We start from the raw sequence: 12,161 nt of genomic DNA on the forward strand, positions 1-12,161 counted from the left end.
CGCCGTACATTCGTCCTCAGGAAGAAACACTTGAAATGATTTTGCCTCTGTGAGAGTCTCATGTCACATCCACTCACCTGCTGTCCTCTGCCTACCTGAGTTTACTGTCCTGTATTTAGCACCTGGTGTCGGACACAGACACTGTGATGTTCCGTCTCACCCGTGAAGCCGTCTTGGGCCAAACTTGACAGCGATGGCGTTTAATTCTCTGCTCCGTCTCCCTCTTCCCTCTCCTCCCAGCTGCCGCTTCGGGCGCACTGAGAGAAAACAGCGAACCGAGACCCAAATTTAATTAGTTCCTCTTCTTTTGCAAACCCGGCGCCGCCACTGTCAGGTTTCCCCCAAGCAGGAAGGTTGTTGTTGTCAGGCAAGCCGTTTCAGCCACTGAGGCCACTGATTTCACCGCACCGTGATCACACATCCTCCCCATTAATTAAAGTTTCATATGAAGTGTCTGCAGGGAATCGTTGTTTCGCAGCCGAACTCCCATCCAGATGGTTTGTGATACGAAGCCTCGGTGGACGGCTCTTTTGTTTCTCTCCGACGCGCAGACAAATCTGAAATTTCTGTACAGTTAAATGAACTTCCTCTTAATTGTTGGATATCAAACGAAGTAACTTGCAATCACGTCTGAAACTCTGGGAGCTCGTTGGTGTTGTTGATGAGATGATGTCAGCAAACTAAAGACAATGATGTTTACATAAAACACATTTCATTCTATATGGAATATAATAATAAACATTCATTTCCAATTTAGTTGCTTTGGAAAATTTTAAACTACAAGTCAGAGCAGGTCTAAAAATGAAATAAAGACAATTAAGTAAAACTAAACAGAATAAAACAACAAAATGAAACAATATGTTTATTCAGTTCTGTTATTTTGTTCTGATTAAAGTTGTGAAAGTGTAACACTGAATCTATGGCTCATAAAGTGTGAGCTTCCAAAACTGCCAAAGCATCTGGATCGCCCCCTGGTGTCTGGCTGCAGCATGGTTCATAAAGCTGCCTTTAAGCTGACATTAAATAATAATAATGTCAGATCGTTTTTATCTCGCTGATGTTTGTTCAAGTGTTTCTGATCAGTTTGGTTTGACTTAGTGAATGTAGTTATTTAATCCGGGGATGATTGATTAAGACGCTTTAATAAATCACCTGGTTGATTAACATGGAGGAGGATTCATGTGATCTGATGGAAACAGACATTCATATAAACTCTTGGATTCCCCCTATAATCAGTTTGCTTGTTCACAGATGACGGACTCTGCTGTAGGAAACCAGTTCATCGTGTCCCGGCAGGAACCACCGCCTCTTTCTTCTGGACGGACTCGAGCTCCTGTGAGTCTCTCTCTGATTCTGTAATGTCCACTGACGTCACTCGTAGTTTTCAGCTGACAGTGCTTCTAACCTGTGGCAGTAAAATCTGATGCGAAGCTGTTAACAGAGGGAATATCACACTGAACCTCATCATCTTCTTACTGCCGCCATTCGTCACCGGCAGCTCGTGAACGTTTTACTGCCGACGTCCAGGAGAGAAGACTCCTGTGTGTGTGTGTGTGTGTGTGTGTGTGTGTGTGTGTGTGTGTGAGAGAGATGGGATAATGGAGCATAAAGATCAGTGCAGCTTATTTCCTAACAGCCATAACTCACCATACTTTTCATTGCTCTTCTATCAAAGGTAAATTAAAGGCCTATTTGTTGAGGAGCACTATTATGTTTGGACGTCGTTTATCTGAAATTCACGAGAGTTTCCATTAGAAGGAATTTACTTGAATCGTCATCAAGCATCAGATAAAACAGAAAAAGAAATGAAATTGTTTTCAGATTGAAAACAGACGAAGAAACATGAATGAAAATGTAGAATTCACAAATTCGAGTTTGTTTTAACGACTTCTTTAACTTTACCCTGACTCATCCTGCCTCTCCATCATGATCCATGTTGCAGCTGCAGCTTTTTATCAGCCCTACCTGTGCTAAATTTTCCATGCGAGGATGTTAGAGCTCATCAGGCAGTGTCAGGGATATGAAGACATAGCAACAGTCTCCATCTGACTCCCGGCGGCCGCGTGGAAACAAATATCTGTGAGCCTCCACCAGCAGCTCGCTGTAAATCAGCATGTGGCGGAAACATATTTCCTCCTCTCTGCACAGCCGATGGCGGCCTGCGAGGGGGGGGGGGGGGGGGGCACAGAGCTGTAATGTACGAGTGTTTGTGTGGCGAAGGTTCGAAAACAACTCCAAACTGTCAAATGACCCGCATCGGAAAAAAGAATGAAAACAAACGACGAGGTAAATAAGCTGAAAATGTGAAATCCGGGGCTCATAGATCTTCAGCAGAGAGAGAGACACTGCTCAGGTGTGACATCCCGCAGATGACACGCATGAAAAATCACCCCACACAGGGGAGGACGGGGGAGGCAGACGTAAAGAGAGGGGATAAAGAGAGGAGGAGGGGGAGGAGGAGGAGGAAGGTTTGTCCATTTCACCACAAACACTGAGAAGTTTGTGAATTATTTCTAATATTAATTTAAAGCTTCTTCAGTTAAAACTTATATTCAGAAAAATCATGTTTTTAAGAACGTGTCTGGTTTTTAATTCAACAGGCTTAAAGTCCATGAATCCAAAATGTCTCTTGATGGTGAAACTCCTCTAATTTTCTCTGTTTGATAAAACTACATGTTCTTTATTTTTATATATTTATAGGAGAAAACTGAATCTTTCATTTTCACAAAGTAAAAAAAGAAATAGCATCATATAAAATAAATTATTTAAATGTTCAAACCGTAACTTTTCCACATTAAAATCATCAGATCTGTTTTATATATTTAGCTGTTGTTACATTTTAATTTCAAACCTGCAGAAATCCATCATTTCAATCAATTCAATTCAATTTTCAATTCAGTTTTATTTGTATAGCGCCAAATCATAATATACATTATCTCAATCATTTCATTTGGTCGCCTCTTTTATTATAAAATGTATTGCTCTAGTTCACAGAACATTATAAAACGCCACAGAAAAGATTCTAGAACATGTGAATCTGACATTTTAATTTAAGTTGTGTCTCCATGGTGTTAGCCTCTAAAGTCGAGATTTTCTTCTGTGATGATGATATTTTGTCGACCAGGCCTCACTGAGTTTCTAAGTAAAGAAGTGACCTGTGTGTTAAACAGTCGTCTGCTCCGCTGCTTTTATCATTAACTTTTATCATTGACACCAAATCTGTGAATCTGTTTCCCTGTTTAAAGACGATTAGTGAGCGAGTCCACATTTCACTGCACAGAACGTTCAGCACAACATGAGACGGACATTTGTTTTGAAAGGGCTGAAGCTGCTGGAGGATGGTTCAGTCAGAGATGATGAAGACATGGAGGGGAAATTAAAACGCGGAATGAAAAGTGAATCTGGTCACTTCACTTGTGTTCTTCCTCCGTCAGCTTCTCGCAGCTCTGGCAGGTTGATTTCTGTGGCGACAGATTAAATCGCTCTCGTCTCTGTGACGTGATGACGGAGCCGTCAGAGTCTTCTGTCTGATTACATCAGCGAGATAACTGCACTGTAGTTCAGTGTGTGTGTGTGTGTGTGTGTGTGTGTGTGTGTAAATATGTCTCCTCTGGTAGTTTCTATAGAAAACGTCTCCTCTCACTTTCTAACGTCAGTAAACTTTGTCCTCAGGAGTTTTTGTCTTCTTCAAACAGCTGATGTTCATTTATTAAGAGCCGCATGTGTTGGGGGGTGGAGACCACAGTGTGATGACAGCTTATACCGTCCAATGGAAGCAGGTCACAGGTGTAGGTGGGCGTGTCTGCAAGCTCTCAGTCAGGCTCCACCCCCTGCTCCTCCAAATAATATTATTATCAGTGAAGCTCCGAAGAAAACAAGAATAAGAGGATTCTCAGGCAGATTCTTTCTAAGACTATTTAGGAACTACACAGAAACACCTGGATGGATTTACATTGTTTACTTTTCTAGGATTTGTAAAAGTTTTATTTGCACCAGTTTAGGTGAAATCATATGAATGATTCAGTTATTGTATTGTGGGGCTTTAGATTCACTTTCTTCAGTCTATCTGTGTGTTTGTGTGTTGCATTGTGGGAAAGTGTAGGCGGTGAAAAGATGTTCTGTCTTCATGGTTGTTCTGTCGAGGACAGTGTGGTACAGGAGTGTTCCCGGATCAATAAGACCTCTGTCGATTGGTCGATACTGAGCGAGGAAGGTGATCATGGTTCTTTGTTTCTGTACAGAGTAAAACGTGGCCCCGGAGATTCTGTCTTTAGTTTAAAGGTTGTGAAGAACCTGTTTCCAGTAAATTCACTCATTCACTTTAGAGGAGGGCGGAGGTCTGGAACCTTTCACACTTGATACTCTGGTTAAGACTTGTTTAAACATCTGATCTGAATAAAGTCTCATTAACTTACATTTGTCACTTTGATCGTCGTCCACCGTCGAGTTTTCTTTTCTCTGGAGTTTGTTTTTTTGTGTCTGTGTGAACAAACACTGGTCGATCCTCCGTCTCTTCTGTTTTTCTTCAACCTGTAACGTCGTCTCTTCTTCTGGACCCTTTGTATGTTTGGCCTCCACCCCCCTCAGCGTTCAACCCCCGCCGCTGCGACTGAACCTCGATAAAAAGTTCCATTTAACAAGCAGAGTGTGGGATTCGAAGCAGCAGTGTCTGGACTTTTGTTCTCATTAAGCGTGTGGGAGATGATGATTTCTTTTCTCCTCTTCTCTGCTGAAGTGGAATTATACCCCCGCGCTGCTGCTGCTGCTTTTCTTTCATGGATCTCAGCTTCTCCTGCAGCAGGGCGGCAGATTATTAATCAGATTCATAAATAATAGAAGATGGCAGCGTGGCCCCTGGGCGTGAGGGCCACCGCTTTTTCCACAGCGAGGAGAAATGATGGAGGAAAAGTCAGACAGAACAATATTAACACAAAGCCATCTGGATTCATGCATAGTCTGTTTCCAGCTGAGGAGGAGGAGGCTGCCCGTCATGGCCACCTCGCGTCGGTTTGCACGTCCTCAGAAACAAACGCCACACGTCCACAGGGTGAAATAAGTACATGAACAGTAGGGGCAGTGCAGAGTCAGTACGTGACGGCATCAGAGGACACGTGTGACGCTCGCCATCGACGCAGCATCGTCAACATCTCACGTATCTACGATCACAGGTGCAACCAACACATTCAATCATTGGTTAAATCTGCAGGTGAAGGTGGAGGTGGTGGAGTTTCCATGTTGAGCTGCTGGTTACTGTCGCATCCTTCCTTCCTTTCCTCCAGCTCTTTCCTCCTCTCTCTCTCTACCTGCATACTGCCCTACCACCCCACCCCCACCCCCACCCTTCCCTCCTGCATTAGTCGGCTTCAGTCGAGCGTCGCTGATGAAACATAAACGGCGGACGCCTTCGGACACGACCTCTGACCTCAGCTCATCAGAGGCCGGCTCAGGTGCAGATTCTTCACACGTTTGCATTTCTGTGCTCGACAACGTTGCTTGGAAGTAAAACCACAAACATGGAGGACGGCAAGCGGCGAGGGGACCAGGTGGACAGATGACGTGGGGGGGGGGGGGGGGGGGGGGGGAGTTAATGAGTGGATATAATTATTGAAAGATGCTCGGTTGGATAAAAAGCACGAGAGCTGAACTAATGTCCGAGGCTAAGACGCAGTGAGAGGAGTCAGGTGTGAAACATGACTCACACACACTCACACACACACACTCACGCATACACACACTCACACACTCACACACACACACTCACACACACACACACACACACACACACTCACAGTGAGAGACAGACGACCATGTTCACATGAACACTGTCTTCTACACAGAATCAATAGGTTTAGAGAATAATTGATTAAAAATGAATAATCAACATGCTTCCCTGCTTCGTGGCATCAAACCAATCAGGAGTCAGTGTCAGCTGTCAATCATGACGTCTCCGCCTGTTTTTATATCATAAATAATAATTACACCAAACTGATGAGAAACACTTGAACAAACATCAGCGAGAGAAGAACGAGCTGAAACGACAGAAACATCTTTGACAAACATTTATTTAACGTCTGCTTTTTTTAGTTTGGTCCATGTCACATCTGCTAACATGGAGGAGGAGGCTTGTTTTGTTCTATACTGCAGCCAGCCACCAGGGGGTGATGAATACATTGTGTCTTCCACGAGTTCTCGAGCACATTCACTTCCTGTGGTTCGTTTCTGTGAAGATGAATATTTTGATAGTAAGTTTGAAAGTTTCAGAGTCAGAATTTAATCATTTGAAAATGAATTCCAACTTTATTTAAAAATGTTCTAAAGTTCTGCTCCTTCAGACCAATTAAAGTGCTGAATGTATCTCCCTCGTCCTTCCTGGTAATTTGGCGTCGGCGGCTGATGAACCCAGAACAAGCGCCACCTCAGAGGTCGTGGCGACTTATCGGTCTGTGACCTCTGACCTCTGGCGGCTGAGCGTGGAGGAATAAATGAGCGAGAATTAAAGGAGCCCGCCGCTGCAGAAAGTGGCAGTTTATGGAAATGAGAGCTGATCTTTGCACCTGGGCTCGATAACCCCGGCGTTAATCCTCACTCCCCGACCTCACGCCGCCCTCCTGTTCAACACTTTCATTAGAGTTTAATCGCCGCCCAAAAAAGACGGGAGCAGGAAGAGGAGTGAAGAAGAGACGCAGCCGAACTCACTTCAACTCAAACTTTTCTCCTGTTTTCATCAAACAACCACAGAAGACGAAGAATCTCATCCCTTCTTACCTTCTCTACCTTTTCTTTCCATTATTTCCTTCTCCGTCATTATTTCCTCATTTTTCTTCCTGTCACCTCGGCACCTTTTGTTATTCTCTAATAATTTTACCTAAATCCTCATCCACCTCCTTCTTTCCTTTCTTGACTCCTCCTCTCCTTCCTTTCTCTCACAAACAAGTTGTCGTTTCCTTCTTTGTTCCCGAAGTCGACCTCTCTCCTCTCGGCCTCTGACGGTGAAACTGAAATCATTAAACCCATCACGGTGTCTTTGTTCGCTCTCGTGCAGGTTTTCTCTGCTTTCCTCTCCGTCCTCCATTTTCCCGCCTTTGTTTAATTTCTTGTGTAAGCACATGAAGATTAATTGGGACTCTCTTTCAACTTTTCCTGGCACCTTTCCTCTCGCCTGCTCTCCCAGGAATGCCTCTCATCATCTTTTCATTAGTGCTACCTCTGCCCTTATACATTATTCAGCCCCAGTCTCTGTGCAGAGCTTGTCCTTTATTAGACTGTCGCCAGAGTGCATTCCACAAACTCATTAAAAAACTATTAAAGGCTGATGATTTCCTCTGATAAAAGCGAGCACGCCTCACGTTTGGTTTTCTGACTGATCTTCTGACGAGATCAGACGACGCTGCAGCTCGAGTCAAGAGGAACATCTGCACATCGGTTCGGGCTCACGCATTTATTTAACCTGTGGAGCCGACGTTTGAATCCAGGATGAAAACAGATGTGACACCCACGTACGTACCTCCACCTCGTATTTACTGGAACTGCAGAGCTTCATTACTGCAGCAACATGAATCCATCGTCACAGGTTCTGGTTCCTCTGTTTTCTAAAACCTTTAAAAACTGTCAAACTCTTTATCACCTCAGCTGCTGCAGAATTTAAACCCTCTTGACTCGATTTCTTCATGTATGTTTGAGAATTGATTGTTTCTTCCCGATGACGATGCATCACTATCGGTTCTCTCTGGAGCTTCAGGATCCTCCCAGCATCCTTTGCTTTACCTCTTACAGCGCCCCCTACAGGCAGGTTCATGTCAGACATTGTGTTACTCTGGAGCCTCTGACAGAAACACATTTTTGAAACTAAGATAGGGTCAGAGGTCAGTCTTCATATTTGTATTTTCACCATAATTGTTAAAAACCCTTCCTTTATCTTTGACCTCACGTGACCCCTGAGGTGATTTTACCTTTAGTTTCTGTCCACACAAAAACTCTGAGTACTCCTGCAATAACTGTGAATGTATTCATATTTATTTATTTTAGCCATGTTCCTAACTTTACCTTCTCAAACAACTATTGCAGTTTTGCACTCTTGTCTCTTTTTTGTCCTCTTTATCATCTATGACGACAGAGCAGCGACAGCATCAGTCACAGCAGGGGAGTTTACAGGAAACAGGGAACACAGCAACACGTGCACATAGATGTGTTGTGCACGAGCAGCGGCTGCTTCACCTCTGGGGTCAGCGGAGCTCTTCAGTCTCAGTTTGAGAACCTGTGTTGAATCAGTTTTGTCAAGATGATGTGGACATGAACAGAAAAGTCAGGACAGAACGTGATCCACATCAGAAGCTTTTTTTATCAACACTTTATACCTTTGTCTTCTAACGGCTCTTTTCCAGGCGGAGCCTCTGTCGAACGTCTTCAGACGCTCACGGCGATAAACGATACCTGTTCACACTTTGGAGAAACTCCGATGAGAGCTTCTTGTTTTGTGTCTGATTTCCACAGGGGCTGTTGGAGTATTTTGGAGGAGAACCTTCCTCTGCCTCCTCTGACATGTTAATTGATGCAGTTTTTTGTGCCTCTGTTCACTCTCTCTCTCTGGGGAGTTGCGTCCTCTCTGTGATTTACCGTGGGAGTTTAACAGCAGCTGTGATCAGACGAGTGCAGATAAGACGAGAGCTCTCACACAACCACCAGACTCAGGGTGTCGGCTGATTTGTCGAGGCCTCTTTCTTTCTTTCTGTTGCTTTCTCTCTGTTACCATCTTCTTCTTCTTCTTCTTCCTCATGACAAACCAAATCATCTTTCATCCCAAAATGTTCTTAATTTATTCACCAAAACAAACTCATTTGTCTCTTTTCATTTCATCGTAGCTCTTTCCATGAAAATTTGTTAATAGTTGATGTTTTCTCTGTTTTACATCGATAAACTTCAAAATTCAGGTTTTAAACTGGCGACTGAAAGGTAAAGTGGTTTATTGAGAGAAATAAATGATAACATGATTCATCAGTACTGAAAATACATATTTGCAGCAGTTTTATTTTTCACATTTAATTTTGAGTAAAAAAAAAATGTATTCAGCTTCTTATGTTGAGGTTAAAAGTTTCTACAGGTTGTCTGTTGAATTTGTAAAGTAAAATTTCCTTTTTAGTATTTTAGTGAATTCAGGACATTGTGATTAAAAGACGATGAGAAACTTAAATGACGGCTGACCTCCTTAAAATAAACCCTTAAAGTTTAAAACATTTAGTTTTTTTATATAATTAATTGTCCAATTAGACCAAAAGTCCCTTTAAACATGAGCTTGACCTGGATTTAAATGTCTTAAACATTATGAAAACTTTATTAAAGGAAAAAGCTATTTTTCTGGAGTTAAATTCTCGAACTAATTTTATGGACGTTTGGTGCAAATGAAACTCGGATTGGTGTGAATCTATTTCAAAGCCTCTGTGTTGGTAGAAATGTGTGAAGGTGTTTTCTGCTGCTGCTGATTTCCTCGGCTCAGACTCATATTTTGTGGAAAGGAAACAGAAGGAAATTCGACTTGACGTGAAATTTGGAATCGTCGGCTGCAGAAAGTGCTGCGAATAATGAGCGTCTGCTGGAGGATTACTCGTTTGTGGGCTTTCAAGAGATAAGTGGGTATGTGAGCGCTCACTCGGCCTCACTGCCTGAACCACGACCTTTCACAAATTGGGGAGGGGGAGGGGCCCTGCACTTGGTCCCCTCCTCATCCTCTGGGACGATGCGTCCGTCAGGGGAGCTGACATTTCTGCCGGTCCACAACAAACAAACCTCAGTCTCATTCATATGGAAAAATGTCTCTCACCTTTTCGCTCGGCGCTAATCAAGATGACAGCAGATTATCTTTTGTAATCGCCTCGGCAGGTCGGCTCTCCTCAATGAAGGCAGAACATGTGGATCCATCTAATCTGTCAGAATTAAATGAGATCCATCACAGATCTGGATAATGGCCCCTGCAGATTGTGTGCAAAAATCTTCATCAATAATTCAGCTCGGATTTTTATTATTCATAGGCGGGAGAGTGAGAGGAGAGCAGGGTGAGCGAGATGCTACGTTAAAGGAGCAGAACAAAGATTTTACTGTTTAAGAGTCAAAATTCAGGAGAGAAGAAGAAAATCAACAACCACAGAGCAACAAGATTCCTGAAATTATCCAGAGAAACAGCAGGAAACATAAAGTGAGTCTGATGGTGACAGACGTGAAACTGGAAGAAAACTTCAGATCCAGACGTCCGACGACTGAAATCCTTCATCTGTTTAAAATACAGAGTTAAAAACCATTAAGATCTAAAACGTGTATCATAAAAATGTGACTTTAAACTGGATAAAAAGTCACTTTTGACTCTTCTGACAAACAAACACTGACACATGCACAAAGAGGATATAACGCCACCAACAGGCGACTAAATGAAATGTTACCTTGATTAAAACTACAGATTTCTGCAGGTTTGAAAATACAGTATAAACTCAGCTACAGATATAAAACATGTCTGATTATTTTAATGTGGAAAAGTTATATATTCTACCTTTAAATTATTTATTTTATATGTTGTTAAAAAAATCTATTTCTGACAAACTTTGTGAATATGAATGATTCATGTATTCAATGTATTTTTATCAAACAGAAATTTAGAGTTTTTAGACATTTTTGATTCATAAACTGAAGAGAAATACATTTTGTGTTACTCAGCTTTACATTAATATTAGAAATGACTTGTAGATTATGAAACAATTAAAAATATACAGAATATATAAATATTCTGACCTTTAAAGAGTCTATTTGGCTCTTGTTGAATTTCCTGAGTCTTTGCCTCCTCATCTCCTTCCCGAGTCTTTGCCTCCTCATCTCCTTCCTGAGTCTTTGCCTCCTCCGGTCTTCCAGCAGCGTCATGTCTGGTGGTCTGAGTTGGTCCCTTTCTTTGGAGGGTGCGTTTGTTTTGCTCACCGAGGGCTGGAAGATGAAGACACACTCTCATTAGGAGGGGACAGTGTTGGTTGTGTGGGGAAACGACTGTGGACAGTGTCTTTAAGACAGACGATGAAATGAGTTGAGACATTTGACCTGAGGTGATGTTTGTGTTTGCTGCTCGTCCTCTTGTCCTCTTGTCTCTGGTCGGGCGGTGGAGGCCACATTAACTCTGGTTCCTCTGTGAGACTCGTTGATGATGCCGACAGAGCCTCTTTGACTAACACCACGTTTTATCTCGTTGTCTTTGGGCAAAGTTTGATGTGGACTCTTTTTTGTGAAGAACATTAGAAGTTTGCTGTGATTAAAACTTCCTGACTTCAGGTGAGTGGATGTTTAAAGAGTGGAACTAACAAAGACAGAGCTCTCTGGTAATCCAGCCCCTTGGATTAAAACCACAGAGTCTCTGTGTTAACTCGGGTTTAATGCTTGCTGTTTAATCTGGGTGGCGGCAGCCTCTCACCTTCAGATGTCTCCTGTGAAGTTCCTCTTTAAAATATTCAGAGAGCGACGCACACGTCTGTGTTTAAACTTTAAAACCAGAGAAGCTCAGTGAGATGTCAGCAAAACTGGAGAGAGAGGAGCCGCAGCTCTGAGGCTCTTCTGAATTTCATGATTTAACGTTAAAAGAGGAATACTGTGACGGAAAATATCACTTATTGACAGAGACTGTAGTGTGTGTGTGTGTGTGTGTTGTGTCTCTTTTAAAGGACCATTCCATTGTTTCTTCAGTCGTATGTTTACACTAATCAGCTGCTTTCCTCTTGTCACTATTGACTTTTGTTTCCTTTGTTTCTTTTGTCAAAGTCTCCTCGATGGTGCCTTCAAGGACACGTCCAGAGCTGAGTAAAGAATAAACACTCATGCTGAGAAGTTGAAGATACAAATTTTATTGTTCTCTATGTTAATAATGAATTACCATATTTTTAAGTATAAAAAGTTTATCAGAATATTTAACTAAGTATAGATTGAGTTCATCATAGTTTAGCATAAAGAGAATAAAATGTGCCACAGATTAATAATCCATCCCAATGTGTTTCCTTTGGTGGTGTGTTCAAGGACACATGAGGAATTACAGTAATAGTGAACTGAACAAAATGCACTAAACTAACACATTTCCATTAAAGGTGATGATTTCTGAATCGAGGTACGAAAAACAAACCTAATTCATACAACACTTTTCTTTT

General features: G+C 42.3%; 1 long non-coding RNA gene across 1 annotated transcript; it reads right to left on the reverse strand.

Moving 5' to 3' along the window:
• Window positions 1–9,995: 9,995 nt before the first annotated feature.
• On the reverse strand, window positions 9,996–11,718 carry LOC138411495 (uncharacterized). Its single transcript, XR_011244128.1, has 2 exons — window positions 10,774–11,718; window positions 9,996–10,261 (listed from the first exon to the last, which is right to left on the reverse strand). It is a non-coding gene; the product is annotated as an uncharacterized lncRNA (long non-coding RNA).
• Between the last annotated feature and the right edge of the window lie 443 nt (window positions 11,719–12,161).

Source organism: Paralichthys olivaceus, chromosome 9 (genome assembly GCF_024713975.1).
Source record: "Paralichthys olivaceus isolate ysfri-2021 chromosome 9, ASM2471397v2, whole genome shotgun sequence".
NCBI lineage: Eukaryota > Metazoa > Chordata > Actinopteri > Pleuronectiformes > Paralichthyidae > Paralichthys > Paralichthys olivaceus.